The sequence below is a fragment of the Mobula hypostoma genome, chromosome 1, assembly GCF_963921235.1.
Source record: "Mobula hypostoma chromosome 1, sMobHyp1.1, whole genome shotgun sequence".
NCBI lineage: Eukaryota > Metazoa > Chordata > Chondrichthyes > Myliobatiformes > Myliobatidae > Mobula > Mobula hypostoma.
The window spans coordinates 162284495-162300351 of record NC_086097.1 but is presented as its reverse complement, the minus strand read 5'-3'; the positions used below and the strand labels follow the sequence as shown (position 1 = coordinate 162300351).

Below are 15857 nucleotides of genomic sequence, written 5' to 3'. Positions count from 1 at the left end.
TACCTAAATGGTCAAATTCAAAATGCAATATACTGACATTCACATCAATTGGCGAAATCTTACAGCACCTGCTGTGTATTACAGTGAAAGATTAATATCTAGGCAATGAAAAACCAGCATTGTTAAGCATGTTTATGCCATTAAAATGGCTTAGTAGTTCTAGTCATGAAAATTGATCCTAATCACATAGCAACAATTACCAATAATACTTCCTCCTAACATTTATAAGGGACATTCATCTTTCCACGAGGTCTTCCGCAAACTGTGAGGCAAAATGAAGGTTGTTCTGCTTCTTCTGTTTGCCATTTGCCTCGGCATAAGTACAGGTAATTGTTTTTTTAAAAAAATTTTGTCTTAAATTCAATGTCATTCTTGTCATGCTTAAGAATTTAAAAATCAATAATATATTTCATAGCTTTTCAGGAATTCCCTCTTTTTCTCCAAAGGGGTTTACTTTTTCTCAGTAATTTGTGAATTTAATATACTTTATACTTTATTATCCTTAATATAAGGATTGAAAGACTCCAAGTGTAACATTCCAACGTCTTAAAAACTTAGTAAACACCAGTGCTTCTGAATCTCTTGAGTCACTTCACTGTACATGTCAAATGCTAATATAAATATTCAATATTTGGAATTTAACATTTTACTCCTGGATTTATGACAGAAGGAGCTCTTTGGGGCTTGTTGAAGTAACACCATATAAAATATAAGATATATTTTATTAAATATTTTTTAGATAAACATGGATGTGTTTATGAGGACAAGACACAGGCACGAACACTCGTGTCTTCTTTCACTAAAAATAGTGGAGCAAAATATATCCCATGATTTAAAACCCAGTGATCCGATCCATTAAAGACTTTGAGATTGAATTTCACTTCAAGTTCGAAAGTAGCAGAATTTATTTTTTAACCATGCTTTGTGCCTTTTATACAAAATGTAAACATGAACATTTAGTGAAATTTAGATAGTTTTAGATGTTTGTATTAAATTAACGTGTACAATCAAATACCCACTTATTAAACTAAATTGGTTGATTAACCAATGTAACTGCAGCAGCAGTTTTGTATATTTTAATCCAAGACGTGATCTATTCTATTTCTTAGAGGTTGACAACAATCAGTTTATATTTCCCTACTTCTTTTCACTGAAAGTAATCAATCTGATTTGTCCTAACAATTCCCATTTCACTAAAATTAATAAATATTGTCCCCAAATTGCTAATCTAATTCTAAAAGACTACACTATGAAAATATAGGGAACATAAAACATAAATTGGTATACTAGGGTGGAGCAATTTTGAGTATCTTGAGTAAAAACTACTATATTATTCTGCTTTTACCTGTATAGTATCTGAATTCATATATTTTCTATTCTCCACTTTGCTTTCCTTGGTAAGTAAGATTATTTTTTACCATTTAAAAATATACGTTTGAAGAAAGATGTTTTAGGAATGTATCCTACGAAATAAGCAGAAAAGTCATCAACTATTTTGATCAGTATTTTGGCAGAAAGTACCTAGGTAAGAGAAGAGCCTAATACATCAGTGGCAAAATTCAAAGCCTGCTCCTCTGCCTGGGTACCTGTACCTCCTTCTGCAAATGGATCCTTGACACCTTCTCTGAGAGACCACAGTCAGTGCAGATCGGAAATAAAATCTCCTCCTCACTGACAATTAACATAGGTGCAACTCAATGATGTGTGCCTCGCCCACTGATTTACTTCCCCTACATCTATTACTGTGTGGCTAGGCAGAGCTCAAATGTGATTTATAAATCAGAATCAGAATCAGGTTTAATATCACTGGCATACCATATGTCATGAAACTCATTTTGTGGCAGCAGTACATTGCAATACGTAATAAAAACTATAAATCTCAATAAGTATATATTAGAAAATTTAATGAAATTAATTGTGCAAAAACAGAGGAAAAAATAGTGAGATAGTGTTCATGGATTTATTGCCCGTTATGAAATATGATGGTGGAGGGGAAGAAACTGTTCCTGAAACATTGAGTACGTGTCTTCACGTTCCTGGGTGATGGGGGTCCTTAATGATGGATGTCATCTTTTTGAGGCATCACCTTTTAAACGTATTAATGCTGGGGAGACTAGTGTCCATGATGGAGCTGGCTGAGTTTACAACTTCCTGCAGCTTTTTCCGATTCTGTGCATAGCCCTTCCATACCAGACAGCGATGCAACCAGTTAGAATGCTTCATTGGAAAGCGTTTTAACTTGTATCTTCACTGATGACACAACTATTGTTGGCAAAATCTCAGATGGTTATAAAGAAGCATACAGGAGTGAGACAGAGTGGCAGGTTGAGTGGTGTTGGACAAAAACCACACATTCAACATCAGTAAGACTAAGGAATTGATGATGGACTTCAGGAAGGGGAGATTGGGACAACACACAGGCAGTTCTCATTGAGGTTTCAGCTGTGGAAAGGTTATGTAGCTTTGAGATCCTGGGTCCCAACATCTCTGAAGATCTATGCTGGGCCTAACATATTGATACAATTATGAAGAAGGCATTGCAGTGGCTATATTTCATTAGGAGTTTGAGGTGACTTGGTATGTCACCAAAGACTCTGGAAAATTTCTACAGGTATACAGTGTTACGTACCCCGTAACTGGGTTGCCAAACCAGCAGAAATGGATCACTCAGTTGGAGTCTGGATTACTAGAACTAAGAAAGTTTTATTAAAGAAACAAGCAACACAGTAATCGAAAGGATAATAAATGCAACAGTTCAGCAATGATAAACACACATGTGCACAGAATTAAGATAACAGCATCAATCAAGCTCTATCGTTGTCTAGGGGTAAATGACCAAATTTCAAAGTGACACAAAAGTTCAGTCCAATTTAGTTCAGTTCGCAGTAATCATTGCCATGGCGATGGACAGCGTGGGGGGAGAGAGAGAGAGAGAGAGAGAGAGAGAGAGAACGGGAACGACTGATCATTCAGAAACGGCTTCCATTCACAGACCGGCGATATGGCTCACAAGTAGCTTTCGGGCAGGTCCTTGGTGATGTCACCTGAGGTCACCGACTGTGACCCCTCCTCCAGATGCGGTCGATCCTCTGCAGTGAACCCGGCACCCAAGCAAGGGCGGACACACACCGGGTTCCCGCTGATAGTACCTTTCCACCCTGTGCGTTGTCCGATACTTCCCACCGACTCGTGAGAGGCGCACCGCTTCCAGGGTCTCGTTACCTCGGGTGTCGTGTGTCCTGCCTTAGCGAACCTGTCCCTTTTTATCCCCCTGCTGGGGTATCGCCTGTCCATCACTTCAAACAGTTCAGGGTTCAAAGGGGGAGCCGCTCCAGACAGCTCTCTCTCTCCCGTCCCTTCATTACACATCTCCAGATCGTCTGTCCATCACTTCAAACAGTTCAGGGTTCAAAGGGGGAGCCGCTCCAGACAGCTCTCTCTCCCCCGTCCCTTCACTACACATCTCCAGACGCTGCTCCATTGTTCCTTATCTCTCCTTCCCCTGAGGACAGGTGGCAGACCACTTGCTGATGTCACTGATGCTAACCCAGGCCAGCAAACATCTTAATTTTATGTGTATTCTCGTCACAACAGCAAGAGCATTCTGACTGGTTGCATCACCGTCTGGTATGGGGGCACCAATACACAAGATTGTAAGAGGCTTGAGAGGATTGTATGTTTAGCCATCATAGGCGCATGCCCACCAATGAGGACATCTTCAAAAGGTGATTTCTCAAGAAGGCAGTATCCATCATGAAGGGCTGTCACCATCCAGGAAACGCACTCTTCCCATTACTGCCATCAGGGAAGATGTACAGGAGCCTGAAGACACTCAATGCTTTAGGAACAGCTTCTTCTCCTCTGCCATCAGCTATCTGAACAGACAATGAACCCATGAAAACTACCCCTCCAGTTTTTTTTTTGATCTGTAGGCTCTAATTATTTAATTTTTATATTTTTATTATATATAGTATACTTAATGTATGGCAGCATATAATATACTTATATAGTATACTTAATGTATCGCAACATATTCTGATTCTGAAAGTTTTCCAGCAACTGCTGGTCCACTCAAATAAAATTGTAAAAAGATGTTATCTGTAAGTTGCACAATCAGTAGAAAATGCAGTTTCTTCCCTAATTCAGGTTCTCCCAGTGACCCAAGAATAATGTTGTTTTTGCCTCAGAGATTTCCATTGGCTTTGTTTCAGGATCTCAAGAGCCTCAGTTCTGGAAACTGATCCAGAGAAATGTATTTCAGTTTCATCATGGGAAATATAAATTAATCAAATATTTCTGGAATTCATAAAACTCATATTAGTAATGATAATCATAGGTCTGAATAAAAGCTCAATCCATTCTTAAATGGAAATCTGTCAAACTTATCTGGTCTGTCTGTATGCAATTCCAGACTCACTAATATGGTTGGCTATAAGCTGTTTTCTCAGTTCTGCAGCAACAGGGATGGACAAAAGCTGGCAGTAACTTTGGTATACTTCCATATTTCATATCAGATGAACTTCTTGCCAAAGAATTGCTCTCACATAATTCTTGACAGCTAAGCACAGTTTGACTGAGACCCAAAAACAACCCATTGCCCTTTGCTCTTCACCCTTCACCACAGGTCGGGGGGGGGGGCTGAGAAAAATTTCTAACTTCTATAGAGTGTTGGGAAAGAAGATATCAATGATAAGATATTGGGAGCAAATGAATTCATATTTGTCCAATCCAAATGGGAAAAGGGCTAATAGTTTAAAAATTTTTACATAACAGTTGTATTAATTTTCACTGATGATTTAGTTCAAAAGTCTGAGAAAAGTCTAAGGTTGAAAAAACTGTTATCTGGCTAACATGAAAATAAAATTAAAATTCCAGTTGTTGGAACTGAAAACTGATAATTTTGGAAACACTCAGCAGGCCAGGCAGCATCTGTGGGAAGAGAAATGGAATTCATATTTTAGATTGAACATCATTAGTTTAAAGTGGGTGTTACTGATGAACAGCTTCTGTCACTCTGTTAGTCTGGATTAGTTTCAGATTAAAAATCCTTCATCAGAAGAGCCAATTGTGCTAATCTAGAGTAACACAGAACTGAAGGTGTTGATATAAAATATTTGAGGCTCCAATAAAGGGTCTTTGACCTTAAATGTTGGGGGAGAGTGGTATACCCGTGATCAACCATTTTGGCCATTTGGAAGAGCAATCAATCCTTCAGCTCTATACCCAAAGTTCTGCGATTCTCTTCACCCTCAGATATTTTTCTAATTCATTTTTGAATCTTCACACTCAAATCTTTTAAGAAATGAAATGCAGATCATGACTACATGTTACTTGAATAGATTTTAACTTTCGCCTCCCTGACTCTTTTCCTAATCACCATAAATTGTGTGCTTTGGATGTCTACCCTTTTGTGTAACTACCACTCCCCAAAACATATAACACATTGAGAGCACTGCAATGCAGTTTAGTTTGTTCTAGGCCTCTAATCTGTTCCGGAAAACCTTCACATGGACCTTTTGTCTACTATGTTTGGGGCTCTCGATGTGCTTTCTTTTACTTTAGTGGAGACAAGGTGATAATTTTTGTGGAATACCTATGCCCTGTTCATAATGGCCATCCTGAGCTTCTGGTCAATGCAATTTCAACTTCCCTTCCTATTCCTACACTGACCTACTTTCTCCAGTGTGAGGGTGAGGCCAAGTGCAAACTAAAGGAACAGCTCCTCATACTCTCCTGGAATGAACACTGAATGTTCCAGTTCCAGGTAATGCACACTCTGTGCTCTTATCTCCTTCCGATCCACACAGGTTGTCTCTCCCCTTTCTTTCTGAAACCTCCTCCCCAAAACCCTATTTAATTCTATTCCCCCAACCCCTCCCCACCACTGGTTCCATCTGCACATCATCTCTCCTTGATCTGTTTCTGCTTCATAAACTTCTGATCTACCAGTTTCCAGCATCTGTTCCTTTATGCCTCTACTTATCACATCTCCAGCTTCTGTCTCTACTTCTCCCGTTTTCAACTGGTGCTCTTTTTTTGTTTATCCTTATCTGTTTCTACCTTTCATTCACCAGTAACTGTCTCCCACCTCCATCCTTCTCCCTCCCCTACCTGGCTCCATTGGTCTGTCATTTCGATCTTCACTTGGTTCCACCTAGCACCTGCCAGACCCTTCCTCTCCTCTTTATACTTTCAGTCCTCATGCAGGATCTTGATAAAACAATGATGACCTGCATTCATGGATGCTGTTTAACTGACTAAGTTCTTCCAGTGATTAGTTCTTTGTTCCAGATTGCAGCATCTGCAATATCCACTATTGTCTCTTTATAAGGCTTGATTAAAGCCGATAACAAAAAAGTTATGAAATTATGCAAGGAAGAAAAAGTATTTTGGAGATGGAAGAATTTTACAATGCGTTTCAAGTTGTCTATATTAATACCATTTGCAGTTGCTGGCTTAGAATGCTACTACTGTAAGGATGCATCAAGCAATGAAGACTGCAATAGAAATCCAGTTCAAACTTGCAGTAGTAATGAAGACAGATGCTCCATATCTAAAGTCACAATAAATTTATGTAAGTTTACATGATTTATTATTTAACAAAAGCATTATTAAGGATGTGATGTGAAAATTATTCCTTGATATGCTATTCTTGTACATAGTGATATTTGTTGTGCAGTGTATTCAGACTGTTTTATAACAAGAACATAGTACTGTATATCAAAAGTTCATAGATTGTCGGAAGATGGGCAAACAATGCACCCACACCAAAATTTATGGGATTCTGTTTCCATCAACATTACCTTCACCTCTACCAGCTGTACCATTCATAATAAAGGGTTTTTAAATCCAATTGTTAGTAAATTGGATCATTAACCCCTGATTTTGTGCACAGGAACTGCCCTTAGAGCACTGGGATGATGACCACAGGGAATTTACCAATTGAGTGAAATTTCACGTGGGTGAGGACATTAACACACATGCAGTGATTGACCACTGGAAGTTTAAGAGCAGACAGGCCAAAATGTCAGTGAGCACATAAGACTGATTTAATGTCAGCACAGTTGCAGGTCAACTTCATTTATAAAAATCCACCAGTTTCTTCTCCAGACTCAATGCCTCTCGGGAGGCATGGTCATGTCGTGGTCAGTGTAACACTATGACAGTGCCAGCAACCTAGGTTCCATTCTGCTGCTGTCAGTAAGGAGATTGTATGTTCTCCCCTTGACTGCAAGTGTTTCCTCCAAGTGGTCTGGTTTTCTCCCAACTTCCAAAGATGTACAGGTTAGGGTTAGTAAGTCGTGGGCATGCTGCATTGGTACTGGAAGCATGGCAACACTTGTGGGTTGTGCCCAGCACATCCTTGGACTTGTGATGGCCATTGATGCAAACTACCCATTTCACTGTATGTTTCGATGTGACGTACACGTGGCAAATAAAGCTAATTTTTAGCTTTCACTGGAGCTAACCATTCAAAATATTGGCCACCAGTGTTGCAGCCATAGTCATAGAATACTACAGCACTGAAACAGGCCACTTGGCGCATCTAGTCGTGCCAAATTACTAATCTGCCTGGTCCCATTGATCTGCACCCGGACCATAGCCCTCCATACCCTTCCATCAACATATGTATTCAAAAGTTTCATAAGTGTTGAAGTCAAATCTGCAGGCACCACATCTGCTGGCAGAACGTTCCACACTCTCACCACCCTCTGAGTGAAGCTCCCCCTCATATTCACCTTAAACATTTCACCTTTCACTCTTAACCCATGAGCCCTAGTTCGAGTCTCACCAAACCTCAGAGGAAAAAGCTTGCTTTTCTACCTTTCCCTATAGCTCAGGTCCTCAAGTCCTGGCAACATATTTGTAAATTTTCTCTGCACTCTATCTTATTTACATCTTTCCTCTAGGTAGGTGACCAAAATTACACACAATATTCCCAATTAGACCTCACCAATGCCTTCTACAACTTCAACGCAACATCTCAACTTCTGTACTCAATACTTTGATTTATGAAGACCAATGTGCCTAAAGCTCTCTCCACAACCCAATCTACCTGTGACACAACCATGCAAGTCCTTGCAAAGTGCAACACCTCACATTTATCAACACTGAATTTAATCTGCCAATTTTCTGCTCATTTTTCCAGCTGATCCAGATCCCATTGCAAGTTTTGATAGCCTTCCTCGATGTCCACTACACCACAGACTTGGTGTCATCTGCAAAGTTGCTGATCCAGTTTACTACATTATCATCCAGATCATTGATATAGATAACAAACAACAATGGATGCGGCACCAATCCCTCTGGCACATCACTAGTCACAGGCCTCCAATCAGAGAGGCAACCATCTATTACCACTCTTTGGCTTTTCCAGCAAAATCAATGTCTAATCCAATTTACTACATTATCCAGAATGCCAAATGATTGAACCTTCTTGCCCAACCTCCCATGCAGAACGTTGTCAAAGCTTTGCTAAAATCCATATAGTCTACATATTCTGCCTTGTCTTTCCTGGAAACTTCCTCTAAAAAAAAACTCTCTAAGGTTGGTTAGACACAAACTAGCAGCACAAAACCATGTTGACTATGCCTAATCAGTCCCTGTTCCTGTCCAAATACTTATATATCGGGTCCCTTAGAATATTTTCCCACTACTGACGTCAGGCCCACCAGCCTATAATTCCCTGGCTTATTCTTAAATCTTTCTTAAACAACAGAATATTAGTTATACTCTAATCCTCCAGCATGTCACCATAGAAAAAGACATTTTAGTCATGGGCGACTTCAACATGCATGTCGATTGGGAAAATCAGGTTGGAAATGGATGTCAAGAGAGTGAGTTTGTTGAATGCCTATGAGATGGCTTTTTGGAGCAGTTTGTCATTGAGCCTACGAGGGGATCAGCCATACTGGATTGGGTGTTATGTAATGAACCAGAGGTGATTAGGGAGCTTAAGATAAAAGAAAACTCAGAAGGTAGTGATCGCAATATGTTTGAGTTCAACTTGAAATTTGATAGAGAGAAAATAAAGTCTGACTTAGCAGTATTTCTGATGTAGTGAAGGAAATTACAGTGGTATGAGAGAGGAGTCGGCCAAAGTAAATTGGAAGGAGATGCTGGCAGGGATGACAGCAGGAAACAAAGAGTAGGGATTAACGGGTCTGTTTCAGAATGGCAGGTGGTGACTAGTGGGGTACTGCAAGACTCGGTGCTGGGACCGCAGCTATTTACAATATACATTAATGATTTAGATGAAAGAATTAAAAGTTACATTAGCAAATTTGCAGATGACACAAAGCTGGGTGGCAGTGTGAAATGTGCGGAGGATGTTGAGATAATGTAGGATGACTTGGACAGGTTGGGTGAGCGGGCAGATGCAGTTTAATGTGGATAAATGTGAGGTTGTCGACTTTGGTGGCAAGAACAGGAAGGCAGATTACTATTTGAATGGTGTCAAGTTAGGAAAAGGGGAAGGTCAACGAGATCTTGGTGTCCTGTTGATCAGTCACTGAAAGTAAGTATGCAGGTACAGCAGGCAGTGAAGAAAGCTAATGGCATGTTGGCCTTCATAACAAGGGGAGTTGAGTATAGGAGCAAAGAGTTCCTTCTGCAGTTGTACAGGGCCCTGGTGAGACCACACCTGGAGTATTGTGTGCAGTTTTGGTCTCCAAATTTGAGGAAGGACATTCTAGCTATTGAGGGAGTGCAGTGTAGGTTCACGAGGTTAATTCCTGGGATGGTGGGACTGTCATATATTGAAAGATTGGAGCGACTGGGCTTGTATACATTGGAATTTAGAAGGATGAGAGGGGATCTGATTGAAACATATAAGATTATTAAGGGATTGGACATGCTAGAGGCAGGAAACATGTTCCCGATGTTGGGGGAGTCCAGAACCAAGGGGTAGGCCATTTAGAACAGAGTTGAGGAAAAATTTTTTCACCCAGAGAGTTGTGGATCTGTGGAATGCTCTGCCTCAGAAGGCAGGGGAGGCCAATTCTCTGGATGCTTTCAAGAAAGAGTTAGATAGAGCTCATAATGATAGTGGAGTCAAGGGATATGGGGAGAAGGCAGGAACGGGGTACTGATTGTGGATGATCAGCCATGATCACAGTGAATGGCAGTGCTGGCTTGAAGGGCTGAATGGCCTACTCCTGCACCTATTGTCTATTGTCTATTATTGACAGCAGAGCAGCAACAGCATGAGTTTATGGGAAAAATGAGGAAGGTGCAGGATAGATATATTCCAAAAATGAAGAAATAGTCAAATGGCAAAAGAGTATAACCGTGGCCAAGGGAAGTCAAAGTTAATGTAAAAACAAAAGAGAGGGCATACAACAAAGCAAAAATTAGTGGGAAAACAAAGGATTGGGAAGCTTTTAAAAACCTACAGAGAGCAAGTAAAAGAATCACTAGGAGGGACAAGATGAAATATGAAAGCAAGCTAGCAAACAACGCCAAAGTGGAGAATAAAAGCTTTTCCAAGTATTTAAAAAATAAAAGATGAGAGTGGATGTAGAACTGCTAGAAAATGAGGCTGGAGAAATACAGATGAACTAAATGAGTATTTTGCATCATTCTTCACTGTGGAAGACACTAGCAGTGTGCCAGATGTTGAAGGGTGTGAGGGAAGAGAAGTGAGTACAGTTGCTATTACAAGGGAGAAGGTGCTCAAAAAGCTGAAAGACCGAAGGGGACATAAGTCACTGTACCAGATGAACTGTACCCTGGGGTTCTGAAAGAGGTAGCGGTTGAGATTGTGGAGTATGCAGTAATGATCTTTCAAAAACTATGGGACTCTGGCATGTTGCCAGAGGACTGGAAAATTGCAAAAATCACTCCACTCTTTAAGAAAGGAGGAAGGCTACAGAAAGGAAATTATAGACCAGTTAGCCTGACCTCAGTGATTGGGCAGATGTTGGAGTCATTTGTTAAGGATGAGGTTATGGAGTACTCGGTGACACGGGACAAGATAGGACAAAGTTGGCATGGTTTCCTTAAGCTTGCCTGATGAACCTGTTGGAATTCTTTGAGGAGATTACACATAGCATAGATGAAGGGGTTGCAGTGGATGTTGCATATTTGGACTTTTTGAAGGCCTTTGGCAAGGTGCCACACATGTGGCTGCTTACCAAGTTAAGAGCCCATGGTAGCATCTTACAGGAAATATACTAGCATTAATAGAGCATTGGCTGATTGGCAGGAGGCAAAAAGTGGGAATAAAGAGGGCCTTTTCTGGTTGGTTGCCAATGACTAGTGGTGTTCCACAGAGGTCAGTGTTGAGACCACTTAAATGTTATATGTCAATGATTTGGATGATGGAATTGATGGCTTATTACCAAGTTTACGGATGATACGAAGATAGGTGGAGGGACAGATAATGCTGAGGAAATAGGTAGGCTACAGAAGGATTTAGATTAGGAGAATGGGCAAGAGAGTGGCAAATGAAATACAATCTTGTAAAATGCATGCTCACACACTTTGGTAGTAGAAATAAATATACAGATTATTTTTTAAATGGGGAGAAAATCCAAAAATCTGAGATGCAAAGGGACTTGGGAGTCCTTGTGCAGAACACACTAAAGGCTAACTTGCAGGTAGAGTTGGTGGTGAGGAAGGCAAATGCAATGTTAGCATTCATTTCAAGAGGTCTAGAATACAAGAGTAGGGATGTGATGCTGAGGCTTTATAAGGCACTGGTGAGGCCTCACCTTGAGTATTGTGAACAATTTTGGGCTCCTCATCTACAAACGTAAGAAAAGATATGCTGGCATTGGAGTGGGTCCAGAGGAGGTTCACAAAGATGATTCCAGGAATGAAAGGGTTATCGTATGAGGAACGTTTGATTGCTCTGGGTCTGTATTCACTGGAATTTAGAAGGATTAAAGGGGATCTCATTGAAACCTTTTAAATATTGAAAGGCCTAGACAGAGTAGATTCGGTAAGGATGTTTCCCATGGTGGGGGAGTCTAGGACAAGAGGACACTACATCAGGATAGAGGGGCATCCATTTAAAACAGAGATGTGGAGAAATTACTTTAGCCAGAGGATGGTGAATGTGTGGAATTTATTACCACAGGCAGCTGTGGAGGCCAGGTTGTTGGGTGTATTTAAGGCAGAGCTTGATAGGATCTTGGACATGACATCAAGGTTAACAGGGAGAAGGCAGGGAATAGGGCTGAAAAGGGGGAAAAAGGATTAGCCATGATTGAATAGCAGAGCAGACTCAATGGGTCAAATGGCCTAATTCTGCTCCTATGTCTTATGGTCTTATTTTAAGTAGCTCTGCTAGGACCTCTGCAATTTCTGCACTAGCTTCCACAGGGTCTGAGGGGACAGTTTGTCAGGCCTTGGGGATTTATCCACTCTAATTTGCCTCAAGACAGCAAACACATTCTTCTCTGTAATCTGTATATGGACCATGACCTCACTGGTTCTTTGACTTTGTATAAATACAGATGTTAGAAACCATTTTAGACTCCTCCCCACTCCCCTCCCATCTCTTTCGGGTTGCCATCTAATGAAAAGCAAAGCTGATGTGACCAGCCACTTAGATCCCCAAAATGGTCGGTTAATCCTGAATTGGAATTCTAGCTTTTTTTAAAGGAACTATGGCGTTTAGACTTTTGCTTGAATGTGTGGTTGAAGAACATGAAGAAGATCCACATCTGTGCAGAGTAATAAGTTTATAAAATCTAAGCAATAGATTCTATTTATACAACATGAAATCTTTTTAAATATATGGTTTTATCTCTTCAATCATTTTAAATTTAAATGACAGATGAATTGATGAAACTCCCATCCTTCCGAGAACATAAGCAGATATAAGTTGTATGCTTCCTTAAGCTTCTCAATACTGCTCAAAAGATCCTTGTTGATCTTGCAATCTGCATTCTTGCATTCCCATTCATTTCTTAGATCCCTTGATTTCCCAAGTGTCCAAGTTTTATTAAAATTCAATATTGGACATATTGAATGCCCAAGATAGCCAGTGGTAGAGAATTCTAACGACTCATAAGCTTCTACAGAGATTTCTCAAGCAACGCACACAAACCCAGCAAGTCAGGCAGCATCTATGAAAATGAATAAATAGTCAACATTTTGGGCTGAAAAGGAAGGGGGAAGATGACAGAATAAAAATGTGGGAAAAGGGGAAGGAGGAAGAAGGATAGGTAAACCCAAGTGGGTAAGAAATGTAAAGAGCTGGAGAAAAAGAAATCTGAGAGGAGAGGAGAGTGGACCATAGGAGAAAGAGTAGGAGGAGGGGACCTCAGGGGGAGGTGATAGGCAGATGAGAAGAGTTAAGGGGCTAGAATGGGAAATAGAAGAAGAGGGCAGGTGGAGGGAATTTTTTTTAACTGGAGGGATATATCAATATTCATGCCATCAGGTTGCAGGCTACCCAGATGGAATATGAAGGGTTGCTCTTCCACCCTGAGGGTGGCCTCATCATGGCACAAGAGAAATCCATAGACAGACATGTTGGAATGGAAATGGGAATTAAAATATTTGGCTACCAGGAAGTTTCACTTTTAGTGGGTGGAGCAGAGTTGCTTGATGAAGTAGTCCCCCATTTTATGACAGGTCCCACCAATGTAGAGGAGGCCGCATTGGGAGCACTGAACACAGTAGGCAACACCAGCAGATCTGCAGGTGAAGTGTTGCTTTGCCTGGAAGGGCTGTTTGGAGCCCTGAAAGGAGATAAGGGAGGAGGTGAATGGGCAGGTGTAGCACTTTGGCCACTTGCAGGGATAAGTGCTGGAAGGGAAGCTAGTGGGTAGGGGCGAATGGACAAGGGAATCATAGAGCGAGCAATCCCTGTGGAAAGTAGAGAGAGGGTGGGTAAATTTATGTTTGGTGGTAGTACCCCTTTGGAGATGGCAGAAGTTGCAGAGAATGATATATTGGATGCAGAAGCTCATGAGATGGTAGATAAGGACATGTGGAACTCCATCGCTGCTAAGACAGCAGGAAGATGAGGTGAGCGTAGGTATTCAGGAAATGGAGGAAATAAGGGTGAGGGCAGCATCGATAGTAGAAGAAGGGAATTTCTCAGAGATTTCTCATCATTTCTATCCTTTTTGCCCAACCTCAGACCAAATCTCAATTAGCTTTTAGGTAATACATGAAAGTACCTTTGATTTATTTCTATTTCTCTGCCCATTCCTGTGCACAATATTCAGAATGCTTTTGATTATTCTTCCAGTAGTAAGATTAAGATCACCAAGGGTCTGTCAGAATCGTAAGTGCAAATCAGTTTCCTGCGGTTCTATTTACTCCGAGTTTTGGAAGGTCCATCTGCAAGAAAACTTATTGAATCCACACCTTTGATTAAAATGTTGTCATTACTGATTCAAAATCTTTTTATCTCCTCTTGACCCATTATAGTTGGGACACAGACAACTGTCTTGACGAAAGGCTGCACTGAAAATTCACGGTGCACGGGAAACACCGATGTCTTATTCGTCAATACTGGAGTTAAATGCTGTGATTCAAATTTATGTAATGTGAATGGTTCAATTAATTTCTCTGCAAGAAAACTGCTGCTTATGGCCTCTGCAAGTTTTCTTTACTTCATCTATAAGCTTACAAATTAAGTTGAATAATGCATCATCTGCTTGAGGAGACCTGGTGATATATATTATTAATTTTACTTAAATGGAAGCTGTAATTGGGGCCAATATAGGCAATAATATTCATAAGTTTTGATTTCTCTATCACCAAAATTAATTTTTAATATTCTAGCTTTATAGTCATGTTGTTACTTATAAACTGTAATGAACTCACTTTGGGCAGAATGTTACCACAGGTTCCAAGATACCACCTATCACAAAGGAAAAACATCACAATTATTTCATCAAATTAAAGAAACCCAGGTGCAAAGTGAACACTCGCAGTACTTATTAAAAGATATATTTTATAACAGTCAAAACCATGATCAGTATAAAGCAACTTAAGACTATTGGTCAGGACTTAAGTTTAAAATATATTAAGAAATCTTAAAGACTTATTTTAAGCACATGGACAATTTTGTTATGAAGTTACCAGGTATATCCTTGATATTATTATGATATTGTATTCAATGCCAAGAAAATATTTTAAAAATAACTCACTCTAATCTGCAATATTACCAGTACATGTTCAATATTCTATCTATTAATTTGTGATTCAATGTTTTAAGAGAACACATTTTCATATCTAAGTGGAGTGTGCTTGATGTAATCAATGAAATGAATGGATTAGGAAGGCACTGATCATTGCAACATGGAAGCTGGTGGCTAATGAAGATGATGTGATGAACATGTACCTATCTGTTAAGAACTTCATTTCCCTGCTGCTCTCTACCTTAAAGATGTTCCTTTAGCCTTACCATTTTGACCCTTATTTCAATTATTTGTCCTAATAACACTCGATGTAAATCAATATAAATTTTTTTTTAATAAAGCCCCTCTGAAAAGTCTCGGTATCTTCTGTCTTATGATTATTCATAATAAATACAAGCTGCTGTTATTGTAACTATAAATGATTTGAGGGGTTTTGCCCACTGTCAATAACATAGTAGAGAAAAGAAGAAAAAGAACATCTTGTGTTTTCCAACAAATAAAATCACATGCAAGAAGAAACTTACCAGATGGTTGCTGCGCCCACTCCTGATGAGCCAAAGCCGAAACCTCCCCACTCTAACACTGGCCTTTGCTCTTGCATCCCGTTCACTGATCAGACACAGTTCAAACTGTAAAAACTGCCGCAAAGCACTGCTTTACAATGCATTCCACCCACCCACTTAACTGGTCAGTTTCTGACCAGAATATTCAACAAAGGACGAAGTACTAACAAGGTGCGATGAACATATT

At 40.1% G+C, this 15857-nt stretch overlaps 1 long non-coding RNA gene across 1 annotated transcript in view; it reads left to right on the top strand.

Annotated features, from left to right (window-relative positions):
* Window positions 1–15444, top strand: part of LOC134351820 (uncharacterized) — a 30120-nt gene extending 14676 nt beyond the window's left edge. Inside the window, exons 2-4 of the long non-coding RNA XR_010019269.1 lie at window positions 230–326; window positions 6449–6574; window positions 14392–15444. This is a non-coding gene — a long non-coding RNA (uncharacterized LOC134351820). The remainder of the gene's footprint in view (window positions 1–229; window positions 327–6448; window positions 6575–14391) is intronic.
* Window positions 15445–15857: the final 413 nt, after the last annotated feature.